We start from the raw sequence: 23241 nt of genomic DNA, 5'->3' as shown, positions 1-23241 counted from the left end.
CATAGCACAGAGCTCATCTGCCCATTTTTCATGCCTTCCATTCTGAAGTGACTGTTATTTCTTAAGTTCACCAATTGCATCAATATTCCATTTCTCAAATATTTATCTGAAATATAGCTGTATGTCAAGTCTATTTTGTCACTGCCAAGATTTGGTCATTGCACAACTGATTTAGACCTAACTGGTGTCATTCGTTTTGCAGAAGCAAGGGGCTATGACAGTTTCTTGTAACAAAACTAACACTGCTTACTGGTAAGGAAATCAGATTATGAAATGCAGCTTCCTTTTCTTCATTCTAATGATGCTTTTTCTTTGACTAAAAATCAACTGTGAGATTTCATTATTTATCTTCTTAATTAAGTATATTCTTCCTTCATGGTTTCAGCAACTGGTAAGCAAACTGTACTCCAAAGCAAGAAGTCTAGTTCTTAGAATATCTGTTCCCATAACCCCACATAACCATGCTCATTCTGATGCTTGACTCTGTTGAGAGGATATAATATCACCCATATCCTGGTTTCCAAATACCTTTTCTGAATAAAAGGAACCAGGAATCCTTGGAGAAACAGCTGAATCTCACAAGTGGAATTCAAAATACATTCAGAGAATCTTGTGCCAGAAAAAAGCAAAGTGCCCCCAAAACCATGAGGGAGTAACCAGATAACACAGAAGCCAGCTTGATGGGACTCTCATAGCTCAAATCAACAATTGTATCATGAAAATAAATATACCAAAAACCCAAATATTCACAGCAGCTTTATTCATAATTGCCAAAACTTGGAAGCAACCAAGATGTCTTTCATTAGGTGAATGGAAAAATAAACGGTGATACATCCAGAAAATGGAATATCATTCAGTGCTTTAAAAAAATGAGTATTTGAGCCATGAAAGAACATGAAAGAATCTTAAATGCATATTACTAAGTAAAAGAAAACAATATAAAAAGGCCAGGCAGTATATGATTCCAACTCTACAACATTCTGGAAAAACTAAACTATGGAGACAACAAAAAGATCCGTGGTTGCCAGGGGCTGAAAAGGGAAGGGAGGAATAAATACATGGAGAGAATTTTTAGGGAAGTGAAAATATTCTGCATAATACCTTAAAAGATACATGTCACCATACGTTTGTCCGAACCCATAAGAATGTACAACACGAAGAGTAAACCCCAATGTAAACTATGGACTCTGGGTGCTTACGGTGTGTCAGTGTAGGTTCATCAATTATAGTAAGTGTACCACTCTAGTGAGTGACATTGATAATGAGGATGCTTTCTGGGTGGGGGGAGGGGGATAGTTGGGGTATCTCAGTACCTTCCTCTCAATTTTTCTGTTAACCTGAAACTTCTCTTTAAAAAAATTTCAAAATAAGTTAAAAATACAGAGGGTAATACATTATAACACTGAATTCAATAGGAATCTCTGGGTCCTTGTTTATAATAAACAAATGAATAAAAAATAAATGACAGAAAGGAAAACTCTTTCTTACAGTAAGATGCCAACTCATAAAGAAGCAAGAACAGAGTTGAAAAATCACCACTTTACAAGCATTATAGTAAAAACTGATCCAGGCAAGAATCATCAAGAGGTGCTAAATCTCCTGGCCAAAAATTTAAAAGTAACAGGTTATTTATGTGGTCTCAAAGTATTTTCCCACAAAGTACATATTAGTTTCAAAAGAAAAAAACAATAACAGTAGAGTGGAGGAACTGGCAACAGCTTAACTAAGTGATCAAAGTAATATCACCTAATGAGGTGTGCTTTCAAATGTGAGAAGGAAAATAATTCGTATGTAGTATTCCGCCAAAAATATGTAACCTGGATGCAATCAAAGCAAACATCAAAGACATCCAAGTAGAAGGCCATGTTGTAAAATAATTGTCCTATGTTCTTAACAAACATCAATGGTATGAAAAACAAAGTTGAGGAGTTCTTCCAGTTTAAAGAAGACTACCATATGAAGACATATGATGACTAAATGCAATATACAATCTTGAACTAGGGGAAAAGTTCTGTAAAGGATATTGTATTTGCATTCTCCAGAGAAACAGAATCAATAAAGTGTGTGTGTGTGTGTGTGTGTGTGTGTGTGTGTGTGTGTCTATATTGAAAGAGATTTATTATAAGGGACTGGTTCAGGCAACTAAGGAGGCTGGCAAGTCCCAAAATCTGCAGGGTGAGTTGGCAAGTAGGACACCCAGGAGAACCAATGGCATAGTTCCAGTCTAAAAAACCTGCCTGCTTGACAATGAAGAAGAGTTGGTGTCTCAGTCTGAGCCTAAAAAGGCATAAAAAAGCTGATGTCTCAGATCATCAGACAGGAAGAATCCATTCTTACTCTGGGACTGTGTGGGTGAGTTTTTGTTTTTGTTTTTGTTTTTTTTTTGTCTAGTTCAGGCTTTCATCTGATTGGATGAGGCCCACCACATTAGGGAAAGCAAACTGCTTTATGCAGCCTACTGATCTTAATGTTAGTCTCATAAAATGAATGCATGCATGCATGCATGAATAAATAAATAAATAAATAAATATTAATCTCACCCAAAAACACACTCACAGAAACACCCAGAATAATGTCTGACCAAATCTCTGGATACCCCATGATCTAGCCAATTTAACACATAAAATTTTAACTATTGAAGACACTACTGGAGAAATTGACAAAATCAAAATACAGTTTACAAATGAGATAAAAGTATTATATAAATGTTAAGTTTCCTTAATTTTATTGCTATAATTTGGCTGCATAAGAGAATATCCTTGTTTTAAGGAAATACACACTGAAAAGTTACTGGTTCAAGAGGCATGCTGTATACAACATATTTTCAAAGCAACCTATGGCATTGGAGAAAATATCTGCAAATTATGCATCTGATAAGGGGTTGATATCCAAAATAAATTTAAAAATCCATTCAACTCAATAGCAAAAAATAAAATAATTTGATTTTAAAATGAGCAATAGATCTGAAAAGACATATTTTCCAAAGAAGACATACAAATGATCAACAGAAAATAGGAAGATGTCCAACATCACTCGTCATCAAGGAAATGCAAATCAAAACCACAATGAGATGACACTGCACCCCTACCAGATGGCTAGTATCAAAAACACAAGACATAACAAGTGTTGGTGAGGATATGAGGGAATGGGAACCCCTGTGCGTTGTTGGTGAGAATGTAAATTGGTACAGTCTAAAAAGACAGTATGGAAGTTCCTCAAAAAAATGAAAAATATAACTACCATATGACGCAGCAATCCCACTCCTGGGACGTATCTGAAAGACATGAAATCACTAAGAGGTAACTGCACCCCCATATTCACTGCAGCACGATTCACAATAGCCAAGACATGGGTACAACCTAAGTGTCCACTGACAGATGAATGGATAAAGAAGATATAGTATATACACACAATGGAATATTATTCAGCCATACAAAGATGGATATCCTGCCTTTTGTGACAACATGGATGAACCTAGAAGGCATTATGCTGCGTGAAACAAGTCACAGAGAGACAGGTACGTCACTTAAGGTGGAATCTAAAAAAGCTGAACTCATAAAAAAATACAGAGTAGAATAGTATTTGCCAAGGGCAGGGTGGTGGGGGACATGGGGAGACACAGGTCAAAAGGGTACAAACTTCCAGCTATAAGATAAATAAGTTATAGGATCTAATGTACAATATAGTGATTATAATTAATATTACTGTACTGTATATTTGGAAGTTGTTAAGAGAATAGATCTTAAATGTGATATCCACAAAAAAGAAAAAATGGTAATTACATTAATGGATGGAGGTGTTAACAAACCTTATTGTAGTAATCATGTCACAATAAATACGTGTATCACATCACCAAGTTGTATACCTTAAGCTTATATATGTTACATGTCAAGAATATATCCATAAAAGCTGAGAAAATATAAACGCTAAAAAAATAAAAAATAAAAATTATCAAAAACAAAAAACTACATAATTTCAAATAGTTCAGAAAAAAATAACAATATATAGAGAGATAAACCAAATGTTGTAATATGTCAAAAACTGTTGAATGTAGATTAAAAAAAGTATAACTGAGTTTCTGTAACTTTTATGTCAGATTTAAATTATTTCAAAACAAAAAGAAAGAGAAAGAGAGCCAATCCCAGATCCCTAGAATCAGTAAGTTTCTTATTTAATTGATTAGAAGTTCTTATTTAATCGATTTGGGTTGAGGCTATATGTGGAGTTTTTTTAAAGCTCTCCAGGTAATTCAAAAGTACAGCCAGATTGGGGTGCCTGACTGGCTCAGTGGGTTGCGTGACTTTGGCTCAGGTCATGAGTTTGAGCCCGTGTTGGGCTCTGTGCTCACAGCTTAGAGCCTGGAGCCTGCTTCCGATTCTGTGTCTCCCTCTCTCTCTGCCCCTCCCCCACTCACATTCTGTCTCCCTCTCTCTCTCCGCCCCTCCCCTGCTCTCCCTGTCTCTCTCGCTCTCAAAAATAAACAAAAACATTTTTAAAAAGTTAAAAAAAAAAAACAAAAGTACAGCCAGATTGAACAATCATGCAACTAAAGGTACCTACTCTCACCTGTAAAATGGTCCCATGATATGTTAAATTGAGTTTAAGCACTAAATCTACTCCTCCCTCCTACCAGTTGTTTTAATAAGATCAAATTATTAAGTATATAATCGGCAAAAAGTTTAATAAGGCAGACACCAGAAAAGCCATTTCTGGGGCTTACTTCATATATGAAATCCAGAGTCTACACCCACCTGGCATCTGTGAGTCTTCCTCTCACACCACCCATGGGGTCATTAACACACAGGCTGAGCACTGAAGCCAAATGCTCGGTATGGACTGAATTTCATCCCGGGGGAAGAGAATCGCCCTAGCTTGAGACTGTGTGAGTGACAAGAGCTCGTCTTCCTAAGCATGACAGTGAATCCTGAAACAACCAGCTGCAGACAACCCAGTGAGTAATGAACTTGAGCAGGTCAGTAGAGGACCACATGATTTACATTCATTAAAACTAATTAAAACCACAGGCAGGAACCAAAAGCTGGTGACTTTTATAATCAACAATTATTGGACTGCATCACAAACTACTAACAACTCTTTCAAAAACTTTCTTCTCTAACCAGTTAACTCTCTGTATCCCACACCCCAGACCAGAGTTTAGTATTGCATTTTGCATTCTGCCAGGGAGGTTATTTTATTATTCTGGAATAGAGACCCTAACGATCATGACATTTATCTCCAGTGTCAAATGTAAACAGTCTAAGCAGAGATCTATGACTTCACCTGATCCAATGGAGATGTGGCGTTTCATACATCCCTTCATTCTTTCTACAAACATTTGTTGAAAACTTACGCTCTGAAAAGTATAATACAGTTATATTTGTGATCCAAGAGCCAGTCTTTGCGAAGTATGCAGATGGCCTCTGAGGCCACCTGTGAGGACCATTAGATCCACTTTCCTGTCAGTGCTTCAACGTACAGGTCCTGTTTAATCTCCAACTCAACATCATAATCAATCCTCACGTGAAGTTCTTTGACTAGATAATAAAAACCGGCACTTTCCATTCCAACTCCAAGATCTGCAATGAATGTTGTAACGTTGACAAACTCAAATGGTGCATTCCAGTAAAAACATTGAGTATTCAGTGTTAATGATTCTGTACTTTTAAATAGATATTCAGGGAATGGTGTAAGAGGTATGCTGTGGGAGTCATAAGAGATAAAGTAGAAAGAGCAGTTTAAGAAGATGACCAAGCCCTTGGAGTTCATCAAAAGAGATGAACAAACTGTGTTATAATTTACCACACACTGGACCTCACAGTTTCCTAACAACTGTATGACCTGTCATACCTCTGTTCCTTGACACATCCTATTCTCCGACTGGGAATCTCCTTTCCCTTCTCTCCCTGGACAAAATCCATCCCAACTGAAGTGAAGTCTCCTTACTTAAGGCAACTTCAGTAACTCATATAACACTTAGCGGTTTTTGGGTTTGATTTTTTTTTTGGTTTTGTTCTTGAGAAGTGCCTGTCACCCATATATTATTAGCTCCTGTGGGACTGGACTGTCATATTCATCTTCATAATCTCACGTGACTAGCAAAGGACTTGGGGTACAGGGTAAGGCCCCAATAAATATCTGCTAAATTTGAATCAAACTGAAAGGAATACTATCATCCTGAATTACTAAGGCAAAGATTTTTCAGATCATTGAGCAGATGCTGGTAGAGAAGAAAAATATTTTTTTTAAGTATTGGCCCCAGCTTTTGACAAAAAGAAAAGGATGTGGTAGCAAATATTGCTACTGTTCAGTACAATTAGCAAGACATATACACAACACTATACACAACACAGTGCTTTCAGAGACTCCTTAAGGAACGATTCAACTCCTTTTCCCAGTGAGATGTAGCATACAGTTAGCGTTAAACAACAGTCACACTGTGGTCTGAGGCAAGATAAGCATTTAATAACACCTGTGCTGCAGCAGGCCGCATCTTTCCACCTTCAGGCTGCAGATTCAAATAAAGAAAATCAGTTCCACGTCCCCTCTAGGAATCAAACCAAGCCAACATTATTAATAACCCTTTGGTCCTGGAATATTTACTGATGTGCCACTTCCCTTAAGCCAACAATAAATATTTAGCTGGTCCCATAAAACTAACAATCTGAGAGTCAATCATAGTTCTGTCAATGGTCAGAATGGTCAAACAAGAAGCCATTTTTTGTTTCTTTGGCTTTTTTTTTAACCCTTTCTGATTCTAGCTTGCATATCCTATGACTGTCTCTTCAGTCAAAACTAAAGATGCTAGTTCAAACCACTTCTGTGAATATTCTTTAACTTTTCCAAAAAAGAAAATTATCAACACTTTTAATTTTTCCCAAAAGATATTACATCCAAGCACTCATTTTTACTCTGTTCTATTTCAAACTTATCTCCATGGTCAATTAAATGGTCTTCATTATTTGGAAACTAACGCGGTTTTACAGAAAAACATTTTCCTACAGTTTCTAAGAATGCCATCTTTCAATGCCAGGTGAGCGTATTGTGTTCATTTAAAAAACTAAAAGTCCAGTTTCTACAGTTTTACCTGGCTACATTATTCATATTGAGAAATATCAAATGAAAATAATTCAAGTGACCTTCAAAGATCTAGTATCATCCCATAATCCTAACCAAACACTAGTTATTCATAAATTTACTTTGGTGTCATTATAGTTTGGTATAAAACATAAACTTATTTTGCAATCAAAAAATTTTTAACCTGAAGAACATGAGGACTATGATCAACAAATTGGTTAAATGCCAACATTTCAGATAAAATAAAACATTACAATGAGAAGGCAGCCTTATTCTTTATCAAGTTCACGCTGAACGATGTATGTCACAAATGAGAATTCATTACTGCATTACAACTGGAGCAAACATTGAATTTCTTTCTTCTGTTCAATTATTTTAATGACCTGAATTGATTGCCATTTTTTTCCATCCACCCCACTTCTGCAAATCGATATCAGATCATGGTGAAAAAAAGGGCCTAGACAAAATAAGAGATTGAAATTTATATTCCTCAAATATATTTTCATGCCCTTCCAGTTACTCTTAACTTCAACTGGTTAATTTGCACCACAGAACAAAATTCAGTAATGAGAAAATTATATTTTATTTATTTATTTATTTATTTATTTATTTATTTATTTATTTTAATGTTTATTTATTTTTGAGACAGAGACAGAGCATGAGTAGGGGAGGGGCAGAGAGAGAGGGAGACACAGAATCCGAAACAGGCTCCAGGCTCTGAGCTGTCAGCACAGAGCCCGACGCGGGGCTCGAACTCACAGATCATGAGATCATGACCTGTGCCGAAGTCGGCCGCTTAACCGACTGAGCCACCCAGGTGCCCCGAGAAAATTATATTTTATCCATATAATTCCTATACATATTTTCACTTCAAATGTGAAATTGGAAAACGACCACTACAATATTCATTGCAATGAGAAATTGGTTGAAGGGAAAGAAGAAGAAAAAAATTAACTAGAAGTGTATGGGATTCTAAAAAAGAGCCACTGTCAACTAACCAGAAGTTAAACTCTAGGAGAAAATATTCCAGGCTTAAGTGAGCCACCACAGCTTGTAATTTGTTTGAAATATTTGGCTAGACAGTATTTAATCCAGCGTGATAATAATAATAACTAACCACTCTAAATGCCTCACAACAACTGAAAAGGTAGGTACTATCACGACTCTTGCTTTACACATATGGGGGTAAGTTCAGAGAGGCTAAATAGTTTCCCAAAGGTTCTATGAGGGAGCTGAGATTCAGGGCCAGAGCACCTGACCCCAGAAACTCCACTTCTTACAGTCGTCTAAATCACTTCCGAACCGCACATGCTCAGATCAGGCCCTGCATCTAAATACCGAGGTCCCAGAAAGTAGGGTAGCAGGTACACACCCTCCGCAGAAAAAGAGAAGACAGTCATCTATCTGTCTTGGCTTTGACAACGCTAGCCTTAGATGATGTGAACCAAGAATAATTAATTCACTTAAATTTGTTTTCTATCTCAAACTTGACGTCTCTGGGTCTTTCTGAAACCCATGGGTCTACACAGTATTTATTCTGTGTAGTTTTACGGTTTGTGAAAAAGGAGCCCCTTTCTTCATAAGAAATATTGTACTCCGAAGATCTTTGATTTATTGATCTGAATCCGCATGTGGGCAACATGACAAGAGCTTGTTATTCGTGGGAGGATTCAATCGATCAAACTGCTGCCACATGGAAGGGATTTTTTTTTTAAGAAATAATTGAGAACAGTAAAGGAAGGAGAGGATCTTCAGAGTTTTCAGGGCAGGAATAAGGAACAGAGAGACAGATTTATGCTGATTGAGGTTACTAACGAAGAGACCTTTAAGGGTGTGCTGGAATCCCGAGCTACTCTTGCTGCAGCAACGGTATGAGACACGTGCAAAAGTGCACTAGAACAGAGGAAATAAATGGACCTGACACTCATAAAGCTGTGCCGAGCACTTAATTCAATCCGCCACTGAAATTGACTGTATCTCTTTGAATAGACAAAAGGGCAGAATAGATGGTATTTTTAAAACAGGAAAGAGAAAAACCGTCAGATCATTTCCTGACTCCGGCAGTGTTAGTTGTTGCTAAATTAACAGAACATTTAGTACGTGAGCAAATTATCAAATCTTTAAATACAATTACGGCGCATTTTAAAATATCAGTTCTAATTATGTTTTCTTTTGACGAAGTAATTATACTTCAAGGAATTGTGATCAGAACAATTTTTTGCTGCCAAATCTGAGAACAGAAGGTGGAAAAGGTGCATTTAGATTATCTTACGAAAAGCTGGCTAAACTTTATATAACCCTCTTTCCTAGCCTTATAAAAGAAAGGCTTAAAAATAGACCAACAAACAAATTTTAATCTTCTTTCAAGTCACTCATTGATTTGTAATTTCATGTTCTTTAGTACAATGGTGGTCACATACTGTAGCCTGCTTTTCCCTCTACGGCTATTTTTTGTTCATATTTAAAATCATAGGGTAGAGCCAGGAGCTTTTTTGTGTTATTAGTCCAAAACAAATGAATTGAACCCTAAGGCCTCTTTTTCCCCAAGAGGAAGCAATACAATGCCCTTGGCTGGTACCTTAGACTTCAAAATTTCCAACAATATCTCCTCCCAGGACTCTATAACCATTTCTTTCCTTCTGAGGTCTTCGGCCCCTTTCACTTCCTCTCCCCCTCAACTTCTGTCTTAATGAATAAATGTTTCTCTCTTCACCTGAACGGGATTCATTCTGCCTCTCTGCCCTGAAATTGCTCCCTCAGGATCCTATCTGGCTCGCCCGCAAAATCTTTTGCACAGTTTAGGGGCAGCCCACAGCTACAAGGTCTAATATTCCTCAGCTTTATCCTTTTGTTGGTAGTTTTTCTTCCCCGATAAGGGGAAAAAAATCTATAAAATGCAAATGTGCAATGAATAAACCAGAGTGCAGACATATTGGTGAATTTGCTGGCACAGTTTTTTTCTCTCTGTAGTTAGTCTAACTCTGAATTAAATTCACCAAGAATTTAGCAGTAAATATTAAGAATGACCTGCATATTCTGAATTAAGAAAACGGTTATGGAGAAGGATAGGAGAAGCACAGGCCACACTGATGGGGGCAAGGGAGGAAGGTAAGGAAAAAGAAATGTAAGACGTCTCTGCCCCCAGAGGCCTCGCAATCTGGGAGGGGATATTTATATGCATGAAAACCTTTGAAAAGGACAGAAGAGAGCATATAAAGTACCAACTTATGCAATACTTGGCTCTTTTAGGTGGGTCTAGACATGTAAATAAGCCTCACTAAACTATCAGCTGCTTCAAGGTTGAGCATGTTCTCTGCTAAAGATAGAGGGAATTGAGGCTGACACAAACCTGAAAGGGAAATGGAGGAGGAGTGATTTCAATTCCAGGAACTTTTATCCCCAGCTGAGAGAAAATCATTGGTCAGCATACCAATGATTTACAAGTGGTACAGAGATCCTGGATTAAAAACTTTCCATTCCTACGCTGCTGAAGACCATAAGTGACAGTGTATTTTCTGCACATGCGCTAAGAATAAAGCACCCTGGAGCGGGAATGATGTGGAAAATTTACAGCAAGCAATAAACTTTGCTTATTTGACTGCTCCTAATCATCTTGGTAAATGAGTCTATTTCATTTTTAAAAACCCCTAAGTATCATTATCTTTTTCCTCTTTCTATACTTAGAGGTGTTTTGCACATCAGAAAACAAGTTTGGTCTCTCTTATCCTGACAAGTCCTATAATTTAGAAGACAATACTAAAATTTGAATGACATACTGGTTTTTTCTCCTCTTCTGTCATTTGTATATAATTTGTATTCATGACAAACTATAAGGAAGTTATTCATTTTTTTTAAGTCTAAAGGAGGAGAATCTTGCTTAATCTTATTTGTACTCTCTCTTCAATGCAAAGCACGAACCTAAAAATCTCCTCCTTGATGTATGACAGTTATTTTATTATGTTCTGTGAGTTTGTCTCTTACTCATATGATTTCTCTCCTGAATAGGTGAGATGAGAAAAAAACAGTCTCCTTTTGGTGGGAATCATGACTACTGGGTGTGTCAAGAAAATTTTAGTGCTTTCTTGGTTAAATTTCAGGGATTTTTTTACACATTCTGAAAAGTCTAGCACAAGTCCTAAAAAAATACAATTAACATTTTTTGTCCTTTACCCACAGGAAAAAAGTTATTGATGATGCTAAGTAGATCAATTATGTCATCAAGAAGAATTCAGTGAGGCAGGTTCTCAAAATATGTAAATTCTCCCAACGTCATAAATCAGCCATCTAGGAAGCATCATGGATTCAGTTAAAGTACCTAGGCTACTCTAGAGCAAATGGAAATGTCACATACTAACTAAAGGGCAGACTATCCCTCTTTGATAATCCTAAACATACACTATCTTTTCTACTATGATTCCTAACACTTCCCCAAGAAGTGTTTCCAGGTTGGATGGAATACACTTATGGTGAACTTTCTCTTACTGTGAAACCCTATTGCAACTTAGGAACTCACCCTGCTCTTTATTATCAGGTATTTGCCTTGGACTCATTCTCAAACTTCTCCATAATTTTTTCTTGTGCTCCTCAACTAGACTGTCACGGGCAGAGAAAAATTATGACATCTTTTTACTCCTCACAGATCCTAGCAGAATCTGGGACCAGCACTCATGCTTCTGAAATCATGGATGGGTAAACGGAATGAAAGGACGTATTGACTATTCTGAAGCCCCAGTATGCTAGTAACCCTGAAGGAATAATACTGCACAATGTACAGCTGAAAAAAGTCTGCTTTACCATATATTTTGATTTGTTTGACTTTTTGTGTGTTTCATACTATCAACCTGGGGGGTGACAAACAATGGGCTTTGTTCAATTTTTTTCACCTTGCTTTGCTGACCTATTAGCATTTACATACTTATGAGGTTTCCTATTAAAGGAAGATGCACAGTTGGCCTTCATGTTGGGTTAAACCATGATCAAATAACAGTAATCCCATGTGGCTCAACCTAAGAACTTCTTTTTTAAGATTTTTATCAGTTTCAGCCCCACCACACCACCTGTGGGGTGTGTCTGTGTATATGCGTGTCCTAGGGATCGGGAGACTGGATGAGAAAACCTAAAACTTGCCAGAAAGAGAAACTGAGGAGAAATGAAGTAATCTGCTCAAATACTACTCTGTTTCTAAGATTGAAAAAGAAAACCAGCAGATGAACTTCTGCCATGGTCTGTTGTATAAATTGCATTGTTGTTGCTGTTATTGCTTATTTTTATATGTAGTTTTGCTCCCCTAAAACATTTTCACATTCAGTCTTTTCCCATAGGATGCAAATCAAAAGCAACGGTAAGAGAATTCACACAGGAGTCATTTAGGGTCCAGAAGTCTGATGGAAAGGAAGCCTGGGGAAGATGTGGGAGCCGCAGAGAGTAAAGGCACTGATCCCGCGTAGAGCCCGCTAGGGTAGACATACTCCAAAGCTGGGCTGTCCCTGCTGAACAGATAGTTTAAAGTTCTCTGGTGGTTATGAGAATGCTGTAGCTGCGAAACTGCTATTAATGGGTCGGAAAATCTGTTTAAATTCCTATAAGACTAAGGATTTTTAACTGAAAATGTATGTAGGCTCCTGAAGAAGTCTATTCAACGATGATCTGATAAAGGTAATTTTTGCCTTGAGTTTTTTTTTTAGTAAGTTAAAATGTGTTTAATTTAGTTTTGTTTCCTAAAGGACTCATTAATTATCATATTATGTTCTTTTTCTTCTAGCCATAGTGTCATAAAATTAGTTCTAATATATTTATGGATAAGCAAAAATGCTATTTGATCTCATGGGGTTTTTTCAATCATTTAAGCCAAATGTATTAGGATTACCTTAATGATCTTTAAATTCATTATATGTTCTATTTCAAGATGAGTATTTATTCAAATTGCTAAACATCATTCTTCTGTGTCTAATTATGTCTAATTAAAGCTTAAAATAGCATTCCTGGAAAATGGAGAAAAAGAAATTCCTATTTAATAAAAGGGGAAATAATCTACCAATTAGCCCATTAAAATAAAACAAAAAGAAAAGATGAATAAATTGCTGATTTGGGGAGAAATGCACATCTTCACAAATAACTAAACAAACACAAACCAAGATCATTTTTAAGTGCCATTACATAGTCATTAAACTAGCAGAAAGGAAATAAAATTTAAAAGCCAACACTGGAAAGATCGAGGGAATGAAAAAGGTTGGGGGTTCTGAAAATTGTTCACTCTTTCTGGAGAACAATTTGGCACATGAAAATTAAGGGCAGAAACTACATCTCTTTTATTTTTAAATAATCGCCATCATATGGCCAGCAGCTAGCACAAATTCTGACATATATCAGGAAATGAATAAATATTTGATGAAAGAATGAGTGCATAAAATGGTTCCTGCCCATTGCCTTGTTAATTCCACTTTGGGGAATATGGACAAAAGAAATAACCTACAAGACAAATTAAGACTTCACACAGCTATTCATACTAGTGAAAAATTGGAGACATTCCATAAGCCCCAAAATAGGAGAATATACAAGCCTGATTAAATGTTACCTGTATCATGGTATATGGACCATGTTTAAACAACAACAAAGTGTCCGCATAGGTTAATACTGAGTCTCTCTGGGAAGACTGAGGGAGCAAAATGGACAGAGCAAAGGAGGGAGTCCAGGTGAGCTCTGTTTGGGCGTCCTGATAAGAAATGTCAATCACCCAATGAAATAAATTTGAAATGTTCCAAAATGGCTCCAGTAAGTCTAGGATAGACAGTATACAGCAACATTGACATCTGAGAAAGAAAATTTCTAACCACTGACAACAGAATGGAAGGAAGAAGTGGAGCATTCTCATGACTCACATTACCCTGAGATTAAAAAGATTTCCTTACCTTTGATGACCTACCTCTGTAGGTAAAGAAATTTTACAGAGTTGAAAAGGAGATTTAAACTGAAAAACTAAAATTGAACTGCTGAGAAGCTATAATCCACAATCCACCCATTACTGGATATATCTTGAAAGCAACAACTCAACTCCGAGTTTGTATAAAGTGATACCTCAGACGCAGCAAGGAATACATTTATAGAGCAGGCACAGTAAGGCTGCTAAATGTTAACAGTGATCATTTAAAGGGACGTTGATTTTATTCAAACAATTGATGTGTTGAAGTATAACAATGGAGCTGGAGGCCCATTTTCAATTAATTTAATGTTATTATAATTCCCAATATTTAAATAAATTTAGATAGAAGTTGTTCTTTTTGACACTAAGATAATAAAAATATTTGAGACTAACAATAATGGGACACTAAATGGCATCAAAATCATTAAGCCTCTCATGGTTACTCTGTATATTTTAGTTCAATCAATCGAATAGTAAAAGAAAAGGGATATATTAAAATAGTTCTGTAGATAACATACAGGAATTAATAAGTGTAAACATTTCTTTGCAGTGTTTGATAGGTGCTATCAAAATTTCACAATAATATGCTAAATCATAATTTGTTAAATCACTTCAAGTGTCCAGACAATCCTTGAGCCCATTAAAGAAATTAAAATATTTTACTCTATTTCTTCAGTAAGTTAATTTAGATAATCTAATGATTATCCTTTTCTTTATCTTAACCTATAGCAGATCTTACAAAATTAGTTTAGCTCAGCCATAAACACACAAATCACACAAATCACACAAATCACACAAAACACACAAAACACACAAATCATGTGTTTAAAACAGAAGGTTAGGAAACCATTTATGAAATTAAAGGCCAAGGCCTTTAATACTGTGGATTTCTGTTCATGTTATGTTTCCTCAGGAACGTAGTTTATTTGCTCCTATATTGAGTAGATCCAAAGCGAAAGGGAAATTTTTGTTATTTTTACTACATGACTCCTATTTGAGAATAAACTATTTATGCCAGAATTATCTCAAATCTTCTGGCTTATAAGGATGAAGAGAACATTCTAAAAGTCAGAGGTAGGAAGAGTCATTTAGCCAGGACTCAACTGTAGATAACAGAATCAGGCCTTTACATTGCTTACATTCCTGTTGGGAATCAGGCCCTTACATTGCTGGAAGGACCCGAGGAGCAGGAATGACTCCCAAAACACTGTCACCAAATTGCCCGACCAAAGAATCTCTGATCACTGCTATAACCGAGAACAAGCATTTAGCAAACTCCTCAACAAATGTAAATACAATTGATTATCTTTATTCATGGTAGTTATGTTCTATAAAGTCACTGTGGATGCTGAAGTACTGAATGTTCCTTGGGAAAACACAGGGTTAGATTCTTGCAAGCCTCTGATTACATTTCCATCAACCAACTGATGCATAACCTTGTTTTGTGTGTATTTCAGATTAAAAATGCCTTTTTAAATATATATTAATGATTCATTAATGTAGAAATCACAGCCAACATGCTTGAATGAAGTTTACCACACACATTATCTCTATAAGGCACATTACAGCCTTCTTGTGCATAGGAGCACAAGACAGTATTTCAGCAATATGCTTAGGGCCCATTTTAAATCACCAACAAAAAGCACAAAAATGCAAAACACATGGCACTAAACAGACAAGGCAAAGGATGTGTGGTCGCAATACAAAAGCTAAATCAAGAAGGCAAAGTGGTCGGCCTTGTTTGATCTCAGGAACATGTACATGGGCCAACTCTAATTTTTCACACACATGTCTATGAATGACCTCAAAAGTGCCATGAGAATTGATTTTAGGGTTACAAATAAATTCCAGTGAGTAGGAGAATTCACAAAAAATGGAATCCATGAAAAACGTGGATCAATTGTACCTGAAAGGAAAGTGGAACCTCACCCTGATTTTCCAATAAGTTCTTAAAACCAATACATAGTCAATACATTTTAAGAAAAAAGCAAGAATACTTAGGGATGGTACATTAAGGGGACATGAAAAAATATATAATTTCTGAGAAAACTTAAACCTCATCCTCTTTTCTAATGGCCTAGTGCACAGAAACAATCATAAATATTTGTTGAATGAATGAACAGAGTTGAGAACACCGCTTCCTTTAGCAAAGCTAATTACAAGGCTGGTGGACTGGGAATGTTCAATAAAATTTCAGTATTTGGGTCTCCCCAGAATCTGCAATTCACATCATCAGGAAAAACCATATGAATAAATTTTACATTTAAACTTTCCATTAGAAAGGAATTTGCAAGGGGCGCCTGGGTGGCGCAGTCGGTTAAGCGTCCGGCTTCAGCCAGGTCACGATCTCGTGGTCTGTGAGTTCGAGCCCCGCGTCGGGCTCTGGGCTGATGGCTCAGAGCCTGGAGCCTGTTTCCGATTCTGTGTCTCCCTCTCTCTCTGCCCCTCCCCCGTTCATGCTCTGTCTCTCTCTGTCCCCAAAATAAATAAACGTTGAAAAAAAAAAATTAAAAAAAAAAAAAAAGAAAGGAATTTGCAAAACATCTTTGGTTATAAAGGGAAAATCTTGAAAAACTGTCTAGGAAATAGGAAGACAGCTTTGAAAAAATGTTTTAGATGTACCTCTTTATGTATTTAAAGCACTTATTCAATGGGGCCCATGGGTGGCTCAGTCAGTTAAGCGTCCCACTTTGGCTCAGGTCATGATCTCAAGGTTCATGAGTTTGAGCCCTGCGTTGGGCTCTGTGCTAGCAGCTCAGAGCCTGGAGCCTGCTTCAGATTCTGTGTCTCCTTCTCTCTCCGCCCCACCCCTGCTCACACTCTGTCTCTGTCTCTCTCAAAAATAAATAAACATTAAAAAAATGAAAATACTCATTCAATTAATTCTGATTCAATTTCCAAAGGGACAGCTTTTTTTCAATCTTTGTTAATTCTGGCTTCTTTTTCTATGTGAACTCTGAAAAAATAAGATGTCGTTTTAAAAACGGATGGGGGCGCCTGGGTGTCGCAGTCGGTTAAGCGTCCGACTTCAGCCAGGTCACGATCTCGCGGTCTGTGAGTTCGAGCCCCACGTCGGGCTCTGGGCTGATGGCTCAGAGCCTGGAGCCTGTTTCCGATTCTGTCTCCCTCTCTCTCTGCCCCTCCCCCGTTCATGCTCTGTCTCTCTCTGTCCCAAAAATAAATAAACGTTGAAAAAAAAATTTTTTTTAAATAAATAAATAAATAAAAACGGATGAAAACATTCTGCTAATTCAGATTCTTTCACTAACCACTGACTTAGAAAATGAAGCATTTCCTATATGATCTCCATACTCCAACATCCCACGATCCTGTGATTTGTCCACATTATTGAGGTCATTTTTACATTGATTGTATATATCTATAATAAGTCCCCATCCTCTGAACAGAGATTGCTTTCCCTTTGTCTCTAGCCCCTGTGTAGGTTTACATCTGAAGGCATTTTCTCCTCCTTCTCTCCTCCTTTTCCTCCTCCTGTTACTCTTCCTTCTTTCCAGATCTGAGATTAGTTCTAAAAGTACATATCCATTTCCAAAATCTTAACTACATTTCTAGTTTAAATTCCTTTTTTTTAGTAATGTTTATTTATTTTTGAGAGAGAGAGAGAGAGAATGGGGGAGGGGTAGACAGAGGGAGACAAAGAATCTGAAGCAGCCTCCAGGCTCTGAGCTGTCAGCACAGAGCCCAATGCAGAGCTCAAACTCACAAACCGTGAGATCATGACCTGAGCCAAAGTCAGACACTCAAGTGACTGAGCCACCCAGGAGCCCCTACATTTCTAGTTTAAAAAGAAAAATCTACAAGTCACAAATTCAATAACATCTGTAGTATATGGGATTAACTCATATTAATAAAAACCACTTTCCTTTATTAGACACATATATGCCATCACAATTCAGAAAGAAAGGCGGGTGATATTCATATCCCCACCCTATAGGTGACACAAGTGCAACTGGCCCAGAAAGACTAAGAAATTTGTTCTAGGTCTCACAGCTAGGAAGGGGAAGAACACCCATAGGTTGTCAAAGCCACTAATTTAATCACTATGCTATTCTGCTTCTGGACAGACATAGGATATGGGTATTAAAGGGATGCTTGATCCCAGTGCTTCATTAATATTCCTCCTACTAAAGGGAACATCATGATTTTATCTCCTCTTAACGTATTACTTACAAGGTTGTTTAAGTCCTTTAAAATATTAAATATTTAATTAGTCCTATTACAGCATCTCCCTGAGGCAAATAGTTAGCCTGTATAATTGTTATGTTGGTTAAAAAGAAGAGCAAAAGGAAGCTTGAGCATAAATTAACAATAATAAAACAGATCATTACATTTCATGCCTGGAGATTAACATGGATAGCTTGCTTCAAGTAAAATTGTAAGGTGATTATTAAGGTTAGTCTTTACAGATGACCTTAGTCATTACACTTTAACTGGGTCTCCATGCAGCAAGAATGACCAGTCAGTCCATTAAATATAAGGTTACCATTCTCACCCATTATCTCTCAAAGCGTCCACCAAGGACTCCTGCTTTTGAATCCCCTGGGGATTTTGTTTAAAAATGGAGATTTTGGTCTTCAACTGAATTATTTTTCCACATTTTTAGCAAGCATTTTCAAATGATTCTATGGTAAAATATCAACCAGTTTCTTAGGGCTATGTCCTTATTCCTAATATAAATGTATAAGATACTATTTCTAATTAAATAATAGTTAAGAGAGTTTTATTCCCTTACCAGTCTGCAAATACCTTGAGATTTGAGACCATGCTTTATTCAATAATTATTCCATGTTAACAAAGAAACTGAAATAAAATTGAACCTCAAACTGTTTAAAGGTAAATGGCCTTCAACATGGTTGACTGGATTTTTTATTTATAAAATCTTCTTTTAGGAAAAAACATATATATTTATATAAACCACGTAGCCATAGTCTCTAATAATCATCCATAACAATTCTGGGAAAGATATTTAAAAGTTGCTTCTTTTGTTACAGGGTTTAAGAGTCACCTATAAGCTCTCAGAAAATGGTTTCTCCCATTATCTAATCAGAAGACATTTGCAACAATGAAAGTTTCCACTAAAAAGAGAAAAACGCTTTTCACAATGGGATGTCAACATTTCTGCCAACATGCCTGGTATTCTAAGCCTCCTTGAACCAACAGTAGAACATTTTATTACTTTACCCACGTCTGAAAATTCAAACTTACTAAGATCTCATATGTGCCAAAAGCCCACTTCAAAAGCACCTAATGCAGGAGGGAGGCTCAGTCCAAGGGACATATTAAATTGCACACTTAAATAAGGCTCTCAAGCTCTTGCCACTATATTCAGCTGTTTGATCTTCAAGAAACAATATACTACCATCATATTATTTTCATTCTGTCCCAAAAATCATTTTGCAAAATCTAAATTTCATGACCTTAGTGTTTTCTGAAGACTAATAAGAAAGGTATATTTTTAGAATGCGTTTCATTTTCTTTTGCAAAGTATGACATTATGCGTTACATTGCCTTAGGAAGTTTTATACAAAGAGATACCTAATATATTCCTCTTAGTGTTCACTAGTAGGAAAATGTGTTTCTCTCCAGATGAACATGAATGATCCTATTTATTTTACGTCGAGAACCCAACAGCCTCTTACACTTCCCTGTTTGACTTCACTGCCCAAAAGATGAGAATTAAATTCAATTTTCAACTACAGCAACTAATCATTTCTTACTCAACGTATAAGAATGTGTCACCTTCTTAAACTTATTTCTATAATTTTCCCATTTTTCTATGTAAGATAAAACTTGCTTGTTTTAAGTGGGTTTTATCACTGCAAGTCACTTCTAATGGTTTGAAGAAGGAGACAAAGAAAAAGCCAACATTCTTTTAAAGAATTAAGCAAAGGTAAGTCTGGAGGGGAATGTGACGAGATTATCTTTGGGCTCTGTGCTGACAGCTCAGTGCCTGGAGCCTGCTTCAGATTCTGTGTCTCTCCTGCTCTCTCTGCCCCTCCCCTGCTCGTTCTCTCTGTCTCTCTCTCTCTCTGTCTCTCTCTCTCTCTCTCTCTCTCAATAATAAATAAACTTAAAAAAATCTTTAAAAAAAAAAAAAGGTTAAAAGTTTCACACTCCCTGTACTGATTACTATATCACCAAAACCTGGGGTGCAATCCAATTTTTTATTTAATAACCAAGAATCTCTATGTAAGGTAAAATGACCATGACCTGCAGGGCAACTGAAAAAGAGGGGCTCCATATTTGAGAGAAAAGACAGGCCGCAAAAGCAAGAAATTAAACAGCATTCCCAAACCCAGGATTATTGTACACGATTCTTAAATCCAGGTTCTCACCTTTGCATTCTTAAACAAAGAATTTGTCAACTTAACAAAGGGGTTGTCAGTTTAAATTCTTTGCAAAGCCAAACAAGACATAAATCATTAAATAAATGAATAGAATTTCTAAAATTGCACGGAACCATATTAATAACCCAGGTAGTCAGATTAAGAAATTTGTTAGTAATGACAAGAAAACTGTTACGAGAAAGTGAAAGCTTTCTCAGCACTCATGACCAATTTTTGCTGGCTTTTCAGTTGATTTTTGACATGGGGTTTGTATTCAGGGTCAGGAAAAACATTTTTTTTCTGCTTTGAAAAATCAAATATTGGCCTGAAGTAGACAGAAACCTTGGAGAGTTTCATTCTAACAAGCAGAAATGGTGGTATTTTGCTACACCTAAACTATGATGAAATCTCTCAAACTGCATAACCAGAAGCAAAAGCCTCATGGGACTAATAACACTTTAACATTTCCAGTTCACATGTGAATGTTAATTCCACTCTCTGAAGAGAACTACCAAAATGGCATTCATTAAGATTAAAGCCACGTTACTATAGAAAAGGGAAATTTATATGTATGCTTCCTATAAAATGCAAATATTGCCAAAGAATGGGTCTCCACTGAGTTCTCCTTACACCTATTCCTTTACAAAGTTAAATCACACCAGTAAAGCACTTATTAAAGGCAGTATGAGATTCTAAAGTAGCAGGTATTTCCTGCTCTGATGCTGAGGCAGCCCCACAGGCCGTTGACGACTGTGTGCCCCTGATGAACGCCCGCTTACGGAACCAGTACAGGGCCCCAGTGATGGAGGTGGACAGCAGACGTTTCAGAATTTCAGAGGCTGGAAAAGTGGAGGTGGCTCCTGCAAAGCACGACTTGTGATTGGGGTTGTCTTGCCCTGGAATCAAATGTCTTACCTGATTAAGTCCCTTGAAGAATGTGATTTGCAATGGCTTTTTCCCATGACTGCAAAAAACAAAAACAAAGCAAAACAAAAGGTTTCATAAAAACCAGAAAATGATAGAGCTCTATTTTTCCCTCTGTGTTTTCCTAAGGGACATTTTTAACAGGTTACCAACAAACTACAATAGACAAATTAATGATTAATTACTGGGACTGTTTGGTCTAAGGGAATAAAAAGGAGAGATGGGGAAAAAATATAGGTTTGAAGAGGGGGTAAAGCATGAGAAAAAAATAAGGAATAACAGTAGGAGCTAAAAGTTAAATGGTGCTTTATATATACTAATTCAAATGATCCTCCTAAGAATTCCACAACCTGATAAAAGCTGCATCATCCTGATTTCACATACGAGGAAACCATGGCACAAGGCGGTCAAAGAACTTCCATGAAGCCCGAAATGCAACCTGATTCCAGACTGTCTGGCTGCTGAGACTCCACTCTTAAACACAACACTCTTCTGCTTCTATTCCCTGTAGTATTGCTGGGTGCCGGTCACATATCAGTGCTCAATAAATACTGTGAAATTAATGAGAGACTTTACAACCCCTGGGGGCCATCATCTACTACACAGAATGTCCTTGAGAGGAAGGGCTGTCTTTACTCATCTTGTCCTAATTGCCAGCATCTAACTCAATGCCACGCACATGCAACAGTGCTCCAAGTTGTTTTATGAATGAATGCATACAGGTCCAAATAGCTAGAAATAATAAGAACCATGAACACACAGAATCACATGGTAAAATGCAGACAGGTGGGTGGGGTAGTTCACGTGGTAGTCTAGAATAATGAACACAGAGATCATTATTATCTAGTTTCTCCTATGTCAAACGGCTAGTAGATACGGAGTAGAAATTCTGAATTCCTCTTTGTACAAATCACTCCCATTTTTGTCATAGAATAACAGCAGATCCCTGAAGGAGCTCCTGTTTCAAAAACACGGTAAGGGGGGCCTGGGTGGCTCAGTCGGTTAAGCGTCCAACTTCAGCTCAGGGGATGATCTCATGGTTCGTGGGTTTGAACCCTGCATTGGGCTCTGTGCTGACAGCTCAGAGCCTAGAGCCTGCTTTAGATTCTGTGTCCCCGTCTCTCTCTCTGTCCCTCCCCCACTTGCACTCTCTCTGTCTCTCAAATATAAATAAACATTTAAAATTAAAAAATAAAAATAAATAAAAACATGACAATATTACCATTTCCACCTGAATGAAAACAACTAAGGTGATATCCATCTCAAACCAGAATAAAAAATTAGGTACCCACCAGTGCTTCTCAACTCTGTCCGGTAAAGTAACCTTGGTGGCACTTTACTTTCCTCTGGGACCCAGCTAAAAGCAGCCCGCTTCAGTGCAAAATTTCAATAGGGTTCATATTTTATCTTAAGAATTCACCAATTTTTTTTTATTCTGCTTGTTTTCCTCTTACCACAAAAATAACATTTTGATTATTGACCATTATATAAAATTCAAAGGTCACCATTTTTATCCTTTAGCATTCAGTACCCTGTGGAATATGTTAGCCCATTCTGGAAACCAGAGACCACAGCATCTGCTAAATATTCTCATTTAGAAGCCCAAACATTTAGAAGCAAATTATAAATACATTAAGTGAGATATAAAGACAGACCCAAAAGGAGTATAATGAAATTAGGATATTTTGGTGTAAGATTATGGCATCTAAGCACTTAGCAACTACCTGCTTTTTGTTTTTTTAATTTTTTTTTAACTTTTTTTCATTTTTGAGAGACAGAGAGAACAGAGCATGAGTAGGGCAGGGGCAGAGAGAGAGGGAGACAGAATCCAAAGCAGTCTCCAGGCTCTTAGCTGTCAGCACATAGCCAAATGCGGAGCCTGAACTCACTGACCACAAGATAATGACCTAAGCCAAAATCGGGACACTCAACTGACTGAGCCACCCAGGCGCCCCCCCACCCTGCCTTTTCTTAATT

This window comes from Prionailurus bengalensis, chromosome A2, assembly GCF_016509475.1.
Source record: "Prionailurus bengalensis isolate Pbe53 chromosome A2, Fcat_Pben_1.1_paternal_pri, whole genome shotgun sequence".
Lineage (NCBI taxonomy): Eukaryota > Metazoa > Chordata > Mammalia > Carnivora > Felidae > Prionailurus > Prionailurus bengalensis.
The sequence above is the reverse complement of the archived record's forward strand: the minus strand, read 5'-3'. Positions refer to the sequence as shown.